The sequence below is a fragment of the Vulpes lagopus genome, chromosome 5, assembly GCF_018345385.1.
Source record: "Vulpes lagopus strain Blue_001 chromosome 5, ASM1834538v1, whole genome shotgun sequence".
In the NCBI taxonomy this organism is placed as follows: domain Eukaryota; kingdom Metazoa; phylum Chordata; class Mammalia; order Carnivora; family Canidae; genus Vulpes; species Vulpes lagopus.
The window spans coordinates 23813261-23832848 of NC_054828.1; the positions used below are offsets into that span (position 1 = coordinate 23813261).

Consider the following 19588-nt stretch of genomic DNA (forward strand, 5'->3'; position numbering starts at 1 on the left):
TCACCACCATTGGATATGTTACCTCCTTGCTTGTTATCTGTCTCTTCTACTATAATAAAGGAAAGGACTTTGGTCTCCTTTGTTTTTCGTGATATTAGTTCAACGAATGAATAAATGAGATAGAAAGTCTTTCTCATTCTCAAATTAAAAACTGAAGTAGATACTGAAGTGTTGAGAGATAATTGGCCTGCATAAGATTAGCTTCTTAGAGGAAGAATATTGCCCTGCATGCATAAAAAATGGGATTCTTTTCCAACTCCTGCTTTACGGGGATCAGTCAACTGATGGAACAATCACGAGCTGATTGTGTTGAAAATGTAGCTCTGACGGCTGTCCATGGTGTGCCAGACTACAATGTTGAATGTCCACAGCTTCCCCTGACAGCAAAAGCCTGTGTCAACTTCCCTGCTCAAGCCATGCTGGAACACCAAGAGGAAGCTATTTGCCTGGGGAAATTCACACCATTTCTCAGGCACATGTTTGATTGTTCAATGTCAATACTCAAGGATCTAAGTGCTACATAATCTTCATTACTTTATAATTATATTTCAATTTCAAAAGTGTTCCTTCTATTTGTTTTCAGGGAATCTCTTTTGAAACTTGTCAAGTAATTAGTTGATCAGCTTACCTTTAAGCATCAAGTGGTATTTTATCTTAATCTAAGATGTCTTTAATAACAAGGTATCAGTGATGTGATAATTCAATTCAGAACCTCCAGAGACTGACTTACATTATATTCGTCATACAAAAGCAGAGACTTACTCAAGTGGAATGCGAATATCTGTGTTCAGTTATATTTAGCACTTGTAATAAACTGTGAATTGAAGACATAACAAGTACTTCTAAACATAATATGTATAATCTATGAAAATAAAATATAATAGCTATGAAATACCATAATACAATTATTTCATGATATAGTTTCCCTTTTACCTTAGGGTTTCAAGACTTACAGCCAAATTTCATTTAAAAATATAGCAATCAATTCATTTGGGGTGTCTGTAGGAACCACATCTTCTGTACCCTTTCAAATGGACTTTATACTTTTCTCTTTTTTCCTCTCTCTCCTTTTATCCCTCTATCCGTCCCTCCTTTCTTTCTCTTTTTTTATTTTGTTCTTTCAATCTTTCATTCTTTCTGTCTCTTAAACTCCTTAAACATTGTAAAACATCTTAAAACTTTCTTAAGCTCTTAAATATCTTCTCTTATGCACCACTTTTATTATATAATATACTTATGATAATATGCAGTAAATGTTATAAATATTGTTATAAATATTTTTAAATCAGCAATACCAAACAATAGGATATCTTTATAGATACCTAATTGGGCCTTGTAGGTTTTAAGGATTGAATGAACATTCTCATATGTTGCATGTGATAATTTTAACACAAGATAAAATTGACATATATCTGATACACCTGATAAGTCACCCTCTACAGAGCCTGTTCAAGCTTATGATATATACTAAAATAAACTGATCGCTTTTTTTTTCCCCATCCAGAATGTCTGAGGTATTCTTGCTATGTGTATATTTCAGCGAGAGGTGTGTAAGACTGGTATTTGGACAGATATTTGACTAAAATCCCCCATTACTATTAAAATGCAAGACTTAAGGGGTGCCTGGGTGACTCAGTTGGTTAAGCGTCTGCCTTCAGCTTGGGTCATGATCTTGGGGTTCTAGGATTGGGCTCCCCACTCATCAGGCAGTCTGCCTCTCCCTCTCCCTCTGCCCCTCCCTTCCTCCTGGCTCCTGCTCACTCTCTCACTCTCTTTCAAATAAATAAATAAAATCTTTTTTTTTTAAATGCAGGATTTGAAAGTTATTGCTAGAATCAGAACTACTTCTTAGTACTGCTGAGTGACAGAGACTTCAAAGAAATTGTATAAAACACAAGGAAAAGAGCATTGCTCGGAGGTAGAAAAGCCTAAATGCATAGACTGAAGAGCTAGGATATCTGTGTTCAACTCCAGCACCCCGATTTACTGTACCAGGACCTCAGACAAGTCATTTATCTGTGTAAGCTTTCCTTATGTACAAAGATAAAATGACAAGAGCACCTACTTCATGGATTGGTATGAGGTTTAAATGTGTTAGTCTTCAAAAGCACTTGGGACAGTGCGTGTCACATGAGTGTTAGCTATTAGTATTTCTGAGCAGAAGTCAACACTATAATGCCACAGTGTCCACAATCCAGGAGACCTCAGTTCCATGACCTTACAGTCATGCCTTCTGGTGGCACAACAGAATTAGAATCAAAGGCTACTTTAGAAAGGTCAAGGAAGGGTATGGCATCTCTGCTGTATCATTTTTCAGTAACTGGGCTAATCTGGAATCTGCATCATGGCATTTCTTTATAGAGTCTTATCAGGATTTTTTCTTTTTTGTATTTATATACTCATTCAAAACATACTTATTCTACTGCACTAAGGTAGGGTCTGTAGGAAAATCCAGTATGTAATAGATTCTACCTTTAAAGGTTTATGGCTAGTATTAGAGGAAAAAAACTAGAATGGTAAAAATATACATGGACAGATGAATAGATAGGTGAATAGATAAAGATCAATTCTTAATATTTCTACCAGCCTAATCTAAGACTGAGCAATTTTACTGCTATATACTTCTTAAGAAGTTCTCAGGAATATTTACTTATCTTTTTTAAATGAGTGATCAATTTGAACCCTCCAGATTTCTAATTTTTTTCTTATGTCTAATAAAAACTAGCTGCTTTAATAAAACTAGCTGTTTGCTTCTCAGTGGATGTATTTTGCTAAATCGAGCCTCTACATTTGACTGGCAGTGTGGAACAGGTGAGCCTTTGCTTCTGCAAGCACTCTATTGCCCGCCATCCCACAGTTTGAGTCTTTCCAGGATTAGTGGTAGAGAGCCCACCGTGTCCCCCTAAACTGCCCCCTCCTGGCTTCACCCTTGTTCAGTTTCAGACAGCAGATAGCAATTGACTGGGTCCCTAACGCACACATCACCAAAACGCTTTAGTCACCAATCTGTAGATTATTAGAGATGCTGGCAGCTGAAGACATTGTGTTTATGGGCTGGGTGGGAGAGAGGGGGCGGTCTCTGCCGGCAGCTATATTTGCTATTTTTTGCCTAATGTTTAAATGGAAGAAAATTCCCTTGCAGTTTTTTTTTTCCAACACAGCACTTTCCTTTACCCTCCTGTCCCTTTTATTTCTCTGCCCTGATGTCTGCTGTCTCTGAGGTCGCCTGCCCTGTTTCTGCCCCAGTTGGTTGGGCACTGCCTCCAGCGCGAATGAAGTCGAGCAGGCCTCCCGGGGCTTGGCACATGGCACAAGAAGGCAATAGGGTTTTTTTCCCCCCTTTCTTTCTTTGTAACTCTTAATGATCTTTTCTTTGTAACTCCCATCCCCAATTATGTTCTCAAAAGGCAAAGTCTATGCATATGTACACAACCGAGAGACAGTCTTCTCCTTGTTTTTCTTATGATTGCGCCTGTGAATAAAACCCTGAAATTATCAATTGGATAATAGGGCAATGTAGCTCTTCCAAATGGTTGGGTTAAATTGGCTGTGGTTTCAAGTAGTATTATCATTAATAATAATAGTAATAACCCTCCCACCAGTCGAATATTCACTCACACATAATAGCATACAAGCCCCCAGCTCAGGAAGTATCCGGGGGAGGGCTGTCTGGACAGAAGCCTCTAGACGACGACGACGACGACGACACAGAAGATGCCTGGATGGATTGTCCATGGCAAGCTCCCATCTACTCCCTCACTGCAGTTCCACCACCGCCTTTCCCTGTCTTTCATGACCCCTCCCTCCCCTCCCAGACAGTATTTATTATCTCTAGCCTCTTTTATTGCTTTACAGTATTGCCTTGGATGGTTATTGATCTTTTAATGTGTGTCCTGTCCCTTATACTTTTATCTTTCTGCTTCACCCAGTTCCCGCCTTCTACTCCTACAAGATTCAGGCCTAGGGAAGGTAGCTCTCAAACTTCTTAAGTGTCTTAATTAACTCAGCTCCCTTTTTATACTCCCACCAAGGTAGGATCCACACATGTGAAAGCACTACATACAGTTTGTCACTCCTGCTGACCCAATTACTGATATGACCAACATTTCCTGGGCTCTGATTTTGTGCCAAGTAGCAGACTGAGTCCTTTGAGAACATTATCTGAAAATCCTTTGTTATGTTATGAACCCTTGTTAATTCTATGAGATGGGTAGTATTTCTACCCCATTACAGATGTTGTAATGCCAGTTCAACGAGGTGAAGCCAATTCCTCAAGGTCATACACCAGTCATTTTCAGAGCTGATCCAAACCACAGTTCTTAACCATCCCAGTATTGTGATGATAACGGTAAAAGGAGTTTGTGGGGTCCATCCTCTCCTGACAGGTGCTGTCACATGCCTTGTGTAATTCTATCCTTTGAGCCTGAAAAGAAGAAGAAAATAGGACGAATTATGAAGGGGAAAATGACCCCATATATCAAGGAGTCAGAAATAATTCTAGGATTGCGCGAGTAGCAGGACAACCATTGCATTGTGGCCCACCATTAACGGCGAAGGTTGTTTGAAGAACTGTGGAAGAAACACAAGCCGTTGTCTTTTTATGATGTTTAATTCAGTAGGTGAAAGGATATTAGTTCAGAATGTTGCACTCACTGGCCCTGTCGTGCACAGAGCTGGCTGAGGAGGGAACAGAAAGAGCTTTCCCTTCCCATGGCTCAGTTTCTTTTATTCATCTATTGAGCCTGGCACAGCCCCCCTTCTGAACTTGGCTCTGCATGGCCATGGGAATTCTCTCAAGTCCCAGCAAACTACTTCTAAGCCAAAGTATTTCATTAAACAATATTTATCTTTGTCTCCTCACGACAACACTTTCTTCCTATGTGTTATGCTTCGCGGGCACATCATAAAATGTTTGGAACCATCTTCAACCATAATCGTTTCCTGCACCTTCTAGTTTTAATATTACAGATCCTTGGTTCTAAACACTTTCCTGGTATTTATCACAGCACTTTTGGGAATTTCATTCTTAAGGCTTCCTTTGTATTGTTACCTTGGGGGGTGCTCTACTGTCAGTTGATTATACAAACTGCGTTTGTTTGGGGCCTATTGTTTAATGATGAGGGAATTGATCCTTTAGCAATTACCCACTTATTGGGGCCAACCAAGGTCAGGGTTATTGCCGGAATTTTTTTTAAATGCTGGTAAGATCGAACCAATAAGAACTCCTTGCCTGTCATCTTCCCTTAGATATTAAGTGATTGAAATTAAATAAAATATGATTGTGCCATTTTTGGTGATTGACAATATCCTTCTCTAAGTCCTCATTACTTCCCTATTGTTTTTTCAGGTCTCCTTTTGTTTTCTTGGCATTGCTGGGTTTTCAGTGCTTGGTTGCAGCATCCATTTTGCTAGGATTTTTCTTCTTTCTCCTCTTCTGCAGATGCACTCCATCATGCAGCCAGGGGAGACTGATGTGACTTACCTTTCACATTTCCTCCTTTCCCTGGTGATGAGGGATTTGTTGACATTTTCCGCAAACCCTGTTGCTATTATGAATCGGAAACTAGATTTCAAGCTCCAGCACGCTCAGAGTTAAGCTGCATTGAAAAGGTGGGAAAAAAATAAATGGGAAAAACTTAAAGATTTAGAATAAGAGACCATTTGTAACAATGATACAGTTCCATCTCCCAAACATCATACCGTGAGGTTTTTCTTTCAGAACTTTCTGAAACTAGTCCCTTTTGCTTCCTAACCTGCTGACTGTGATCCCTGCTAATAAATATATCACTATTATTATTGTAATCATTATGGTACTTAACGTCTAGTTAGTTATACTTGAAAGAAAACCCTATGCACATAGGGAAACATGCCTCCTAAACTTTCACCGTATGGCATCTTTGTGGTTCTGAAACAGAAGTGAAACCAGTTACTTAGAATTCCTTTGTGTATATCTGCCAACATCCAAATTTCACAATTTTGGAGAATTGGATGCTCTTTAAAGTATCACCTAAATTACAGTGTGTTATATTCCAAGTTGACAATTCTTCTGTCTCTATTAAAAAAAGAGAGAGAGACCTATCTATCAGCCAACTTAAAAACATACTGTGCAGACACCAAAGTGAATGCAGAGGCTAAATGAGGATCTTCATCTTCATACCCGGGTGTGAACATGGCTAAACTGCGTGATTCTATGTTCATGTAAACTAACCACACACACACACACACACACACACACACACACACACTGATGCCCTTCATGAAGGGTTTAGCCTGTTTTCTGCCACTGAGTTTAGGATATTTTCAGACTTGTCCAAACGTTTGATTTTTGTAATTATTGTTGGGATTTTTTTTATCTTGCTCTACATGGAAAATAAAATTGTGATTTAGATAGTTTGGTCCCAGCGGTCCTGTCTGCGCTCAGCAAATGGTTCCATGTCACTCCCTGCATCACAATATGGGAGCCACCGAGCTTGGCGGCAGCTAATCCTCTGAGCCTGTTAATAAGCTTAGGAGCACGTTCATTGAAGGCTGACGCGTTAGGCACAAACAGGGAGAAAATATCTACTGGGGGAAGCTGAATTGGTTTTAATCATCTGCTAATCACCAGTAATGAGACCTACTCTGGGGAAGAAAAGAAAAACAGATAGTCGGAGGGAGGTTTTGTTCTTCACAGCAGAGTAACAGGGAATGAGAGGGCAGCTGTTATTAGGAGAGAAAGGATGGAAAGAAAGAAGGGATTTGGCCAGAGCAGATGAAGCGTCCTGTGCAGCGCTCCGTTTTGTTAGCTGAGTGTTTTTCATTCAGTCTCAGGAACTTCAGATGCTGTGGGATCCCTGACAGCCCACCTCTAAGATATTGCTTCTTGAAGAAAGAAACTTCCCCCGTCATCTCCCCCTTTGCATTTGCTTCTCTAGCATTCTACCGTAGCACTTGACAGAGTATCTGAGTTTCAGGCGAGAAGAAAAGGAAATGGCAAGAGGAGCTCTGGATTGGGACCAAAAGACAAAGGTTGTGTGCAGGGGAGGGGGTGTGGGCAGAGAGCGGGGTGAGGGCATTGAGATTCCTTATCCCAAGGGGAATGCCTGAGCGTCCAGAAAGCAAGAATCCACTGCAAAATGGCCAGACCTAGAGGAATTGGATAGACAACGATCTTTTTAAGTCCTACGCTCCGTGATTCGGGAAACTCAATGGCAATTATGACTTTGCTGCCATTTTGGATGGAGCCATTTGTAGACTTTTCCTTCAGAGATTTAAATGCTTGCAATTGGTAATAATATAGCTATATTTAAGGTGTGTATTAGAAATGCTGCTCTACATTGGACCAGTGTTCTCCATGAGAGGTTAAAAATAGACTCCCTTGAATAATAATTCTGGAACAATCGATACTTTTGACTGAACTATTAGTATAGCTTTCCTGGCCATAACTGGCTCTTCTCTCTCCAAACATTCCTATATGCTGGGCCAGAGTGAAAACCCCAAAGCAAGTGTCTGTGGTGCCCCAAACCTCTGTTCCCAACTCAAAAATCTCTGTCAGCTCTCAGTACCCTCCACGTTGAAATCTAAGCCCCGTCCCTGGATGCAAATTTCATGTCCTTCTGGTCCAATTCTTTCCCTCCAGTGCCATGGTCTAGACCTCTGCCCATGACTGCTCTGCTTCTGCCATCACTAAGGCTAACTCTGTAGGCTGACCTTCCCCCTCAATTTTCATGAGCACTGTACACTCTTTCCATACCCTTTGCTGACTGCCATTTCCATTAATTTTACCAAAGTTTAATAGTTTGTGGGGAAACCTAACCTAAATCCTCTGTCCCCTTCTCTCTGGGCTCTTGAAACAATTTGCTTCCCAATATCCTGTGGCTCTAATCATATTCTCTGGATTCATGTCAATTTCTGTATAAGTTTCTACAACTCCAGGGACAGCAGCATTCTTCATTGCATCCTACACCCCATCTAAGACTGGCCTGCATGGAGCAAATTCTTCATGTGTTGAAACATAACGAATTTTAAGACCTTTATCAGGTGAAATCAAGTGAAGATTTTAGCATTTTGTAAATATATAATTAAATATTTGCTATTGAGGGTGGAAGAAACAAGACAAATTTGAATGTTCATATTTATTTTTATTTATTAGGCATTTGAATTCATTATTCCAGCCACTGGCAATGAGTCAGGGGTGGGGAACAGCAGAGTTAAACCATAAAATGTATTTTGGAGAAAAATCGATAAAGCAAAGCTGGTGGAGAGCACTCACTGAATATCTGAGTCATCATTTCATAAAACTCTGTATAGTTCCAAAAAGTGCTGACCCTTCCTAGCTGAGAGAATGCCCAGTCTCTTTGTTGGGGGAGGCCACAGTCATAAAAGAAATGAACAAGATGTAAACAAATTGGTAGCAATCCAGTGCTGTAATACAACATGGACCTGCAAATGTCTTGGGGAGGCACAACTCATTCTGCTGAGGGAACCTGCTAAGCGAGAGCTCAAGAGAAGGGACATAGAAGTAGTAACCCTGGTGGCAAGAGACTTCCAGGAGAAGAAAAGTAGGACTTCCAAAATGAGGAAAGGTAGAGGCATCAGGAGATCAAAGCAATCCATGTGTTTGCTAGGGGAATGTTGAATAGTCTGGTAAGGATATAGCAAGTTTGTAAGGCCATAGTCAAAAATTCAAAGAAGTAGACATTGGACACAATATTAGGTTCTACCTTTGAGCCTTGTGATGAGCAAATCAAGTGAGGAGAAAGACACAAGGACAAGTGTGCCTTCCATTCTGATCACTGCCCATGTTTGCCACTGTGGATTTGTCCATTTGAGTGTCATTCCATCAAAGAGCTAGCTCGTGGTTCTCCTTAAGTGCGCAACACAGATTTGGGCACAGAATGAGCACTAAACCTTTATGTGATAATCATCATCATCATCACCATCATCATCATCATCATCATCATCATCATTATCATCATCATCATCATCATCATTTATGTCCAATACTAAGTAAAGTTGAAAAGGCAACTAGCTAAATCCTTTTACTTGAAAGATAAAAATTGTGGTCCAGTGACAGAAAGTGGTTTATCAGAGATAATTGTAGTGATACCTTTTACTAGGATAAAACATTTCAAAAGGCTTTGATATCTCTTTTGTCGGCCTTAGACAACATTAAGTAGGGACTGGAGCTGCTATCATCCTCAATGGAAGATGATGTGCCCAATATCCACTGCCAATCAGAGGCAGAGAAAGAATTTCAATGCAGGACCTGCCCTAGCTATCCTATCTCCTTCAGTCAATAGATCTGCATCCATTCACCAATTGAAAAATGAGTCCTGGGGCACATAGGTGGTTCAGTTGGTTAAGCATCTCCCTTTAGCTCAGGTCATGATCCCATGGCCCTGCTTCTCCTTCTTCCTCTCCCTCTGCCCCTCCCTCTGGCTAATGCTCTCTCTCACTCACTCTCACTCTATATTAAATAAATAAATAAATAAATAAATAAATAAATAAATAAATAAATAAATCTTTAAAAATTAAAAATGAAATTTAAAGAGAAAGATGAGTCTTATTTAAGCCTCCTATTCATGCCATCCTTATTTTAGTTTTTAAAGAGTGTTAGGTGACATGAAACTGAGCATTTGAAATGCTTGTTAGGTGGGCAACATTTCTCTGTTGTTAAATAATGGGTTGGCCAAAATACTTGATTTACTTTTAGTGACAGTACAGAGTTATCTGTATTTATTTTAATGACAGCATCAATACAAGATTTCCAAACCCATATGGTATAGCTCCTAGCACATTTATACTGCAGATTTGGGGACTGAATCTGGAGACATGAAGTGACTTTCCCAAAGTCACACAGCAAGCATTTAGAAAATTCTATCCAAGCTTTCCTCCTTACACTATACCACCTTACCTGCATAGGAAGAGATAAAGGACAATAGAGGATGCTAAGTGCAAAAAGAGCTGTGCTAATAGAGCAATGAAGGAGATGCAGTAAGATACACAATCCCCGTTCTGCAGGAAGAGCATCTTGAAGGAGGAAAAATGGAAATGTCCGCAGTACCTTCAAATTCTAATCTGAAAGAAATTGGCTAGGAAAACTCAGGATTTAGAAACCAAGACCCGTAATTTAGTGCTTATATCAACCACATTCCTGTGTGTGGTCCTTAAATGTCTCTAGCCTCGGTTTATACTTCCGTAAAATGGTGATTAAAATAATGACTGCCCTGTCTACTTATACTGGGCTGTGGTGAAGGTGTGATGCTCTAAAGAGCATCCTAAAAGTGAGCCTGAGCCAGGATCAGGTGGTAGAAAGGCTGAAGTGAGCTCAGGGGCTAACCTCTGATGACAGATGAGCAGGGAACAAGATGTGGTGGAATGCTGCCCACAGCAGAAAGACTCACAGAGAGGCCCTTGGTTGAGATGGTAGAGATGGTGCTGGGGTTAGTAGGCCTATGGCCAAAGGGTAAACTCAGGGCAGAGGGGCCCGGTCTGCCAGATTGAGGATTGGGCCTTTACCCTGCAAGCTATGAGGTATCTTGGGACAGCTTAAACTGGAGAAGTTCAGGTCTTTAGAAAGATCTCTCGGGGTGGGGGTGGGGGGCAGCCCCGGTGGCCCGGTGGTTTAGCGCCATCTTCAGTGATCCTGGAGACCCAGGATCGAGTCCCATGTCGGGTTCCCTGCATGGAGCCTGCTCAACCTCTCTCTCTCTCTCTCTCTCTCTCTCTCTCTCTCTCTCTCTCTGTCATGAGTAAATAAATAAAATCCTTAAAAATAAAAAAAGAAAGATCTCTCGGGCAACAGTGTCAACAGTGAATATCAAGAGGCGCTAGAGGCAAGGCAGTGGCTAAGAGGCTTGATGGGGATTCCTCTTGAGCCAGTGCCTGTGGAAACAGAAGGAAGTTAGGAAAATCAAGAGCAATTAAGGAGTCTGTGTGCAGATGTGCTGAGTGATAGGATTCAGCTTTCTGGTTAAAACAATTGGCAGGATAATGGCACTTCTATTGAGTTAGAAGAATGGGTTGGATGTAAGCAGGAACTAAGTTGTGGATGTATAGGTGTGGGAGGACAGCACACTTTTGAAGAGAATGGACCTTGAGATCAAGAACATATGGTTTTCAATCTTGGCCTCAGTACTTTCTGGGCATGTATGAAATCATACTGAGAAGCCTGGAATGTAATAAGTACCACAGGATGACAATAATGGTGATGCTGGAGATGGTGGTGACAGCAGTGGTCAGTGCTGGCATAGTCATCCAGGTAAGTGTTCCAGAAGAGAGCTCTAAGTAGCTCATAGTATACGAAGCATATGGATAGAGATGAAAATATTGAAAAGAATTAGGATTCTTTAAAAGTAATCCCTAACTCAAATTTACAACCTCCACATTGAGTCGCACACTCCACCGACTGAGCCAGCCAGGGACCCCTGAAAATATGGAAAAGAACTAAATCACCACATACATTATTAGGAGGGAAATTGGAGAAGACATGGCAGAAAAGATGTTCACTTTGAGATAAGGTGGCAATGGCATAAGACCAGAATCAATTTTTGAGTAAAACATGATGAACAGTTTCCCATCTCAAGTGTACCCTACATGACTGTAGGACTGTATCATGGTTGCCTTTGTATTGCTATTGGCATAGGAGCTAAATAGAAGTTTTCTGAGGACTTGAACACCATCTCCTATTTCCTATGAGCCACATTAATGGCCTCCACACATCTCCAATATTCTAGTCTCTATACCTTGGTATCCAGAAATTAGAACTCTTAAATCAGTAATTCTCACACTTTTTCATTACACTTCCTGCCCTAGGACTCATGGAACCCTTCACAGCACAAATGTGGGTATGTGCATATGTATGTATGGCAGAGGGAAGGTAACAGGTGCCGGAGTGTATGAGTGTATATGTGTTTGATGGGTGGCGGTGACATATACAGGAATGGGATTATTGCCATATTTTTGAGTCCCTGGCTTGCTCAGTTGGTGGAGTGTGCAACTTACAATGTGGAGGTCGTAAATTTGAGTTAGGGGTTACTTTTAAAGAATCTTAATTCTTTTCAATACAATAATGTTAAATACAATAATGCCAGTGCTGTATATAATTGGTTAATAACTAATTTGCTTTATATATTGAACATAGCCAAACACATGCATGAACACACAAAAGTATTTGGCATAATGAAACTATTTGTAGAATATGTAAAAATAAAGGTGCCCCAAGAAAGACTAAAAGCTCACCAAGAAACCAGTAATAATAACGTGTGTGAGGGGGTGCTTGGGAAGACGTATGTCAATAGGTAGGGGTTCTGCTACTCGCATTCTCCTTGGAATTTAGGAGTTCTCTGGGGTCCTTTTACAAATACCTCTACCATCCCTACTCAAGTGATAGAAATCCCACTTTAAGAAATTTAGAAATTAAGAGGTTCAAGCTTGAGGTTCTCCTACTGAGGAAACTTATGAGTACTACCTTGCTAGATCAAGCATAGAATCATGGAATCAAGGGCCCAGAAAGTGCGAGCAGATCATGCCATCTATTCCCTGACTTCTAAGGTACCTAAATAGTCTCTGGTTTGCTTTGGTAGGAAGGTCACGCAACATAAAGCAGAAAACAGATTTTAGAGCCAAATGCATGAAATCCCAGAAAAGGAACTGCATATCAACAGGCAGGTGTTTATCCTCTCTGAACTTCATTTCCCTTTTTATTGAACAAATGCTGAAATGTCAACATCTAGCCCTATTTGTCCTGGGAGTCCAAAGTGAAATGACTTATGTGCAGCATCTTATACAATGTACATGATGGAGGACGTATTCAGTAATTTCCCCTTTATTCTTCCTATCTGAGCTAGGTATAGTGAGGAACCAAATGGTTGGCTGATGTTGCATGAATTCAAAAGATCTATGCCATTCAATTACTAGAGGCATGCGTGTTTCTATAAGTCTATAGTCAGGAAAAGATCCCGTTATGCTGCAGTAACAAAATAACCCTGAAATCAATGGCTTACTGCAATAAAAATTCATTTCTTTCTCATAGAACATATGTCTAATTGTGTCAGCTCTCCTCAGTTACTATAGATCTCAGGGAATTAGGAATCTCTCACCTGGTAGCTGGACCATGTGAATCCCAGGCCTTGCATTCTCCCTCAGCAGAAGAGAAAGCTGGAGGTACACACACAAGCCCTAAAATGTGGGGACTCAAAATTAACACACGTCATTTCCACTCACCAGTTGTATGGACCCACCAGACTACAGGGAGACTGGAAAAATGGAAGAGTCCATGGATATTTGGTGAGCAGTAAATGTCTCTGCCCAAGTTACAGGACGGCGTGAGGCCTTGAGCTGGAAGTGCAGACATCGTCCACTGAACCTTAAATTAGGACATTTATGTGTTTTCCCATCCCATTCACAACTTTTATACTACAAAATGTATTTTAAGCTCAGCTCACAGTAAAAGGAAGTTTTTGGAGCGTACACAATCAGCTTGCTCACTTTGCTGGGCTTTGAATAAAAATAGTAACTTGCTTCTGAGGCTCTGTCTCCCTCTGAACCTTTTGGGGCCACCCGGGAAGAATTTCCCCACAGGGACTGTTGACCATAGTGTCCTCCACTTCCCCTTGGCTCCTCATCCTCTCCTTTCTTTTCCTCTTTCACTATTAGCACATCTGCCCCCACATTTTATCTTTCTGTCTGCCAGGCTGATTAACATACTTTGACAGATTAAAAGGCTAAGGTCAAACCAACAAACCCCTAAAGAAATACTGCTAATTATTGTCATGTGTTTTTTAAATACTTTGCTCTTCAAAGAATTTAACAAGGAATAAAATTCAACTTCGTATCCCAAGGGGTCGTTTTAATATCATTTTTTTAAATGCCCTTAGCTTTCTGTGTTCTGGGTTGTAGGAGAGCAATGAACTGATCCCTGGGGTCGGTGGTGGTCAGCTGCACTTCAGAAGAGCTTCTTTCTACAGTGACACATGAAGTGGCAAGCAGAGTCTTGTGATACTGCACTAAACCAGTCCAGGGAGCGATGAGACAGCTTTAGCATCCATACGTAATGCCCAGCGTGAACACCGGGACAGGAAGTGTAGCTAACAGCCCCAAAAGGCACTACTGTTCAGTGGTTCCACTGGGGTGCTGCCATGCCTGGGTGTGAATCCCAGTCTCACCCTTTGTGAGCTTGGAGACAGCTGGCTCATGCTTTATTCTCTCCATGCCTCAGTTTGCTGATCTCTAAAATGGGGACTTGTGAACTCATCAAGTCGCTGTGAAAATGAAGACGCACGAATGCAGAAACGTGTCTGGCACTATCAAAGGGTTCACCACCACTATTCCCCGCCCTGGTGTTTTCCACCTTCATGTCTCCACAGAGTGGCTGGCCTCTCTGACGCTCCAAAGCAAAACTCGCTTTTGTTGTCATTTCTAAAGAGTCAGTCATCTGACTGAGGGGTGTGCAAAGGCAACATTGCCAGACCTCGTACTCTGTAGGTGACTGCACAGATAGTGGACGTGGCCCACAGACAGTGCTCATTAGAGGCGTTGCCACTCAGGCTCAGGTCCTGTAGGGAGCTGTACCTGGGACCATGGGGGTGGTGATGGCAACGTTCCATCTCTTCAGCCATCGGACTTTTTAAAAAATCAGTTTAGAAGATGATAATAGAGTTGGGTGGATTGTGGCTGCCCCTCACACATCTGTGACGAGCTGTGCCTTGTTACCCGGTGGCTTCTGGCAGGGTGAGGCCTGGCTCAGAGGAGCCTGAGAGGAAGCCGGGGCAGGCGGGGCCTTGTGACAAGAGTGAGGGGCAAGAGGAAGGAGCGACAGCACTAAGTTCAAAAGCTAATTATTCAACATCCTTTGGAAGACAAGAACAGGATAGCCTCCAAGTAAGAGGCATCTAATAGCTCCAGAAGTCTCCAGTGAAGTGTTCACGACAGGTAAAAGGCCAAATTACCAGATCAAGTGGCCACATTATCAAAAATTATTCTATTGATTTCAGTGAGGTGTGTTTGCCCTGAGATGATTACCACCATCTAAAATCTCCTTTCCCGCTGATTTGGAGCACGCAGCACAGCCTCTGAGTTTCAAGCCGTTCAAGATGCGTAGGCATATGTGGGTAAGCACGGGTCGGCCTGCTGTGAGTGTCTAGTTAGCGCCAGCTCAGAGAGGGAGGCAGGCAGGCCGCCAGGGTTCCCAGGGTCCGGGCCTTTGTGTATGTTGAGAAATTTGGGGTACTGAGTGTCATCTGCACAGGGAATGTTCCCAGCTCCGGATTTCCTGGCACACTTCCGACAAGGGAACCTACTTCAGGGAACTGCCCCGTGCATCCCCGGGGGCCTCCCAGACCCATCTGGTCATGGCTGGGAAGCAGAAGGGCAAAGCACTTCCCTCCGCACCTTATGAGCCCCATAAAGATGCATCTGGGTCAAAATTTGAGGGCTATGGGGAAAGGGTAATAGAGGAGCTTCTCATTCCATTTAGATTTTCGACTACTCTATTTTTAAGGAGGATAATGAGAAAAAAAGCATTTTTAAAATGAGGTATAATTGACATATAAAATTGTATTCATTTCGGGGGTACAGCATAGTGATTTGATATAGGTGGGTAGTACACCATGATCACCGCAATGTTTCGTTTTAACATCCGGAGAAAAGAACAAGCACCCGTCTACGCGAAAGCCAGAAGAGAATCTTAGAAGTGCATCTTCTTCTTAAGAGAGCAAAATGTTCCCCCTAGCATTTTGCCTATAACGGCATTTGAATAGTTGGGCTGGGCTGTTCCCCGGGAATGATGTCTTTGGGGGTGCAGTAATGGGTGGAAGATTTCCACCCCCCCCAGGGGATAAAAAGTGTAATGAATTCAGTGTCTGTCATCCCTCCCTGTAGCATCAGAACTCTTCCCCTAATTTCCTGGCTACTGTTCTAGGAGTCGCAGTTGGTTAATGCAAAACCAGGCTGATACAGGGCGTCTTGCAGTTTTTGCTTGAACTAGAGCCAAAAGAAAGCGTCTTCTGGTGTTGGTGAACTTCCACCTCGCATGGGTCCAGGGAGTGCTATTGTGTCCTTGAATAAAAGCACCAAGGCGGCAGTGCGTTGAACTTTAAGCCAATTATTCCTGCATTTGCTCACCATCGGATGCCTCCTACTTCCTGGGACTCCTTGGGCTGATGCTGAACACATTCAAATCCTCCCCTAAAAGGTTTAGTCTAGGTTGCTTCTTCAGTACTGTTTGAACATTAAATATGCAAATAATCATCATTACACTTCCAACAATTACACATGTTTGCGAGCACCGTGTCAAGTGCTGGCAGCAGAGCAATCATTTGTAAAGACAAATATTCCATTCCAAGAGATGTCATGCTGCTTAGAAGATTCTTTTTTGTATTAGTAGCCACACTGCTGCTTCCTAAAGTGTGCAAATGAACGAGACGGCGCTGCCAATAGCTGCCAGGCCCTTCCCCTCGGCAGAGCAGGTGCCAATCACCCGTCGCAAGCGGCGGGGACCCGGGAGCCACGGAGACGCGGGAGCCTGTCTGGTGTGGACAGAGGAGGCCCTTGCAGAGGCAGGTGCTCCTTGGGTCCCTTCTCTCTCCTGCGGCCGCTCCCCAGCCATCCCTCCTCTCAGAGGGGGCCTTGGGCCCACAGAATATTTTAATTCCTGATTTCTGACTATATTATCATGTGTTTGTGGGAGAGGAATTGTCGTTTGTAGCTTGGAGGTGATGCACGGAGCTGCCTGAAACCACAGGCCCAGGGTCACAGCGGGGGGCCTGCGTTCTTTTCTTGGCGGGTTTTTTATCTCTCCTCCCTTCCCCCCCTTCCCCTCCCTTCCCTTTGCTCTCTGCTCGGCCCCTCCCGCTCCTTCACGTAGTTCTGGATAATTGTCACCGTTTACTTTTATCACATCCAAAGTGGCGGATTAGAGGGGCCTGGGCTTGAGTTGGGACTAATCTTGCCTTCTCCCAAAGTCAGAAAATCCCAAGTCTTGCAGGGCCCAATTGATAACCCTTGTGCTTCTTTTCCATGAAAGACGGATGGCTCTGGCAAGCTTGGGAGACTGCAGATAATGGGATTGACTTGGTAGTTAAATCTCAGTGAACCAGGACAGCATAAGTAATTAGTGAATTGGATCCATCCTGGGGTGCTAATGATGGCTAAGTCTGCCCCCACGCCATTCTGGAAACGGCAAGAGGCACATCCATCTCGCACAGATAAAAACCAAAGGGACACTGCTCACAGACACCGTTTATTCCTTCTTTAGTGCACAATTTATCCTAGAAGGGAAAAAAAAAAAATCTAATTTTCCTTGAGTGATACCCAGAAGACCAAGTGACCACGCTCCCACCAGAGTTCATTTTGATCACAATACTGCTGCTGTTTTTAATTAAGAAAGGCTAATTAAGAGAAACTCTACATTTATCTTCTTATCTACTTGTCGGCACAGACTCTCAGACATTACCCATATTTGTTTACAATTTGGTTACCGGCTTTCTATCAGTGAGCCAGGGAGGATTCTTGGGTTATAGTTAGGTTTGTGCATTATATGAATTTCAAAAGGATAAGAGCTGAGCAGCTAACCACAGTAGCAACTTGGAGCCTATCAGATCCTAGTTTGCACGCGCGCGCACGCATGCACAGAAATGCGTCCGTATATATATTCATACGTATTTACACATACACATACATACATACATAGTTTACATATATATCTTTGGATTACCCATGATGTATCTTCGTATTCCTCCTCAAATAATTCAAGTCTAAGGCGCCTGTGCACAGACTGGCCTTCTCCCATTTTTCTTCTTACACAGAGTGACGGCACTTTATGAGGATAATTTAGATAAATGTCTTTTCATGGAGTTCACTTATCCTTCCAGCAAACATGATCGACAAAGAGCCACAAAAGACAAATGACATTGCATTTTGATCAAACGTATGCTCTGTCAACGGACAAGATTTCCAGGTGGGCATCTCCCTTCCCTTCTTCTCCCTTTCCCATGTGATTCTATCGACATCCCCAGCACCTACAAATCTGCACAACACTCACCTCTGTGGAAGCACGCATCTGTGGAGGGACTCTAAGGAATTACGAAATGAAATTGTGGAGCAAATGCATGTCGTCTCAAAAGTTAGCAGCCATCAAATGTGCCAGCCTGACAATTTTTTATATGGCTCAGTCAGAACTAAATGTGACGGACTGTGAACCTCCTTGACTCAGCTCTGTCGTGGCAAAGGGGTGTGAAAGCCAAAAAGCAAGCAGTGCCTCTTTGGTCCACTTCAGTCCATGTCTTCTGGAGGGATTGCCTGTCTGGGAACCTTCCCTTTGGGCAGCCCATGGAAGTTCTAACAGAGAACCAGAGAAGCCACAGTAACTGGTTAATAAGAAGCTTGCTTGTAACTAAGTTACCTCTCCACTCCCTCCACCAACCCAATTATTTTTGGTTTGCATGCGAGGTTTCTTTCTGGATTCCTGGTTTTCACACTGACTGACTTTTCAGAAGGCATGTTTGTGTACGTGGACCAAGCACACGCACATCAGCACAGTATCATATCAAGGCTGATTTCCCCGAAACCTTTCTTAATATTTAATATTTGAGGAGAAAGCTGATTAGGCCAGCACTCCATTTCTTCCTCACAATCTGTCACTGATTAGAAGGTATTTAGACTAATGTTGGATGGAGGGGGGGCAAGGTCTCACTGAGGAGAATGTGCATGGGGAGAAATTTAGTCTCTTCCTGGAACCCAGTAAGTTCTGATCTTTTTTTTTTTCCCTTGATATGAATTTTTCAAAGTTTTGGTCTAACAAAAACTTGACCTCTGTGTTCAAACCAGACCAGCATGGATTTGTATTCGTGGTTCAGATGTTGTCTGTCTGCCTTTGAGCAGAGGGGGTTTATGTTGATGGTATGATTTTGCTCAGAAGTAATCTCTTGTATGGTGTTGAATGTGCTTGGGTAATAGTCATATGGGTATTGCAGAAAACAGTTTTGTTCGCTAAGCAATATACAGTTTTATTCCAGGCCTATTTTTGTTATTTTAATACTTTCCTGCCTATCCCAAGGAGGAACGTAGACTGATTTTTAAAAACAACTCTTTGGGGGCGCCTGGGTGGCTCAGTGGTTGAGAGTCTGCCTTTGGCTTAGGTCCTGATCTGGGGCTCCTGGGATCAAGTCCCACACTGGGCTCCCCGCAGGGAGCCTGCTTCTCCCTCTGCCTGTGTCTCTGCCTCTCACTCTGTGTCTCTCATGAATAAATAAACAAAACCACTCTTTTCCCTGATACCATCTCTCATGGAAGTGCATAGTCCTGCTGCTCATCATACCACCACAGTAAAATTACAATATGTATCTTACAATGACTTTGAAAGAACTACTTATGTGGCAAAAAACAAAACAAAAAAACAAAAAAAACAAAAAAACTTACTTTTTAATCTTTTAAAAAAGAACTATATATCAAGAAGCCTTGAACTGAGAAAAAAAAAAAATTCATCTCTTCCGGGAAAAGCGGCACTTTGATAGGGTATTTTTTTGAGGAGCATACATATGTCCATATTATGTAAGAAAACTCTTTCTATTAAAAAAAGTTGTAAGTTATTGAATGCAAGTATGTATTT

At 42.2% G+C, this 19588-nt stretch overlaps 1 long non-coding RNA gene across 1 annotated transcript; it reads right to left on the minus strand.

Moving 5' to 3' along the window:
• Positions 1 to 1769: 1769 nt before the first annotated feature.
• On the minus strand, positions 1770 to 18287 carry LOC121490570. The gene is made up of 3 exons (XR_005987716.1): positions 18023 to 18287; positions 5483 to 5597; positions 1770 to 4423 (listed from the first exon to the last, which is right to left on the minus strand). It is a non-coding gene; the product is annotated as an uncharacterized LOC121490570 (long non-coding RNA).
• Between the last annotated feature and the right edge of the window lie 1301 nt (positions 18288 to 19588).